General features: G+C 51.0%; 1 protein-coding gene across 1 annotated transcript in view; it reads left to right on the top strand.

Annotated features, from left to right (window-relative positions):
- The window catches only part of ANKIB1 (ankyrin repeat and IBR domain containing 1), a 410,605-nt gene that overhangs the window by 174,635 nt on the left and 234,358 nt on the right, over positions 1-1,612 (top strand). The gene's annotated exons all lie outside the window — the stretch shown is intronic.

Raw genomic sequence — 1,612 nt, 5'->3', positions numbered from 1 at the left:
CGCCACGACCGGAGCGGCCCAGCGCCGCTGGCGGCCCTCAGTGCCCCGCACGAGCGCTCCGCCCCAGCTCCACCCCCCTCCGCCCCAGCTCCACCCCCCTCCGCCCCAGCTCCACCCCCCTCCGCCCCAGCTCCACCCCCCTCCGCCCCAGCTCCACCCCCCTCCGCCCCAGCTCCACCCCCCTCCGCCCCAGGCCTGCCCTGGCCAACCCCCTCCGGAGAGGAAGTGGCGCCGGCGCTGGAAGGCACAGCAGAGGGAGCGATCGGCAGTTAAAGTGCGGGAAGAGGGGTTGATAGCGGGGCAGCTTTAGTGCGGGGAGGCGGTTTTGTAGTGGCCACTGCGGGGAGCTGGTGGCGGCCTGGCCCCGCCCCCTGCAGGGCAAGCGTCATCGTGAGGGGCCCGTCAGCCGCAGTGCCGGGCTGCCGGAGGGAGGGGGCACTGCGCCGGCCTGCCAGAGGGGCAGCTGGGGCAGTGCGAGTAATTTGAGAAATTAAATGTGAACGTGGGCTTGTGTCTTGGGGCGTAGGGCCTGGGGCGCCCATCTGGAAAGGATATGCCAGGAGAGGACAAAATTTCATTATGGGGTTGTTTATTTTTTTTGCTCCTCTTGATCTGTGTAGTGGTCAGTTATAGGTGGAAATGCAGTTTTTCTGTGTCCCTTCAGTAGCTGCAAAGACTAAGGTATGAGATAGCAGCCTGTTCTGGCATAGAGCTCCATGAAATGGGGCTCTTTTTTGGAAGAAAAACCCCCACAAACCACCGCATCTTTATCCCTCGTTAGCTACCTGGACTGCCAAATAAAGAACATTGACAAGGTTAATGTTTCATTAGATTAATGGAAATGCTAGCAAAAGCCCTGCAGTTATCAGGATCTACTAACTCAGGATTTCAAATGTCCTTTCCTTAAAATATTACCATTAAAAATTACTGCACGTTAGTTATAGCTTTGTAAAAATAAACAAAAGTAATCCCATGTTAATATGTTAATCATACAAAGCAAAAATGAGCTATGTTTCTGAAAAACCATTGCTGTATCCATTGTATTTGGGAGTAGCTGGAAAAATTGGTGAGCCTGTGGGAATTTGTGATACCAAATTACTTCTTAAAAACAAGGTTGTGAGGAACTAGAAGAAAATTAAGAATATAACTACACTAGAATTGCAAGTAGAATTTGCTCAATTGCAAATCAAATTTAGTATTGCAAACTGCCAGTAAGGGAAGGGATCCAATTCCTCAGAAAATAGTCGGTATGTTCCATATTAAGGATGGCTACTTTGGAAACACATCAGGCAGAGGTTCTCACTACCTGTGATGCTGGAAAAGTAACTGAAGACAGAAGAAACAAACTGCATTTGTATACAAAATAAGATAAATGTATCACAATCCCCCTTTTGTGAGGCATGGTGATGTCCTTGCCTTGCAGATGTTTTGAGATTTGGGCCGTTTTGAAGTACACCCACACAATCCAGTTTTAGGTGTTAGATGCCACCATGCTGCACCTGTGCAGACTGTCCTGATGTGGGCTGAGCCAGGGCTGGTGCAGTTCTTGGCGGAACTGAAGCGTCCCCCAGGAACATGATTATGTCTGTCCATGCCTCCCCCTACACCGACA

The sequence above is a fragment of the Colius striatus genome, chromosome 5, assembly GCF_028858725.1.
Source record: "Colius striatus isolate bColStr4 chromosome 5, bColStr4.1.hap1, whole genome shotgun sequence".
Classification (NCBI taxonomy): Eukaryota; Metazoa; Chordata; class Aves; order Coliiformes; family Coliidae; genus Colius; species Colius striatus.
The sequence above is the reverse complement of the archived record's forward strand: the minus strand, read 5'-3'. Positions and strand labels throughout refer to the sequence as shown.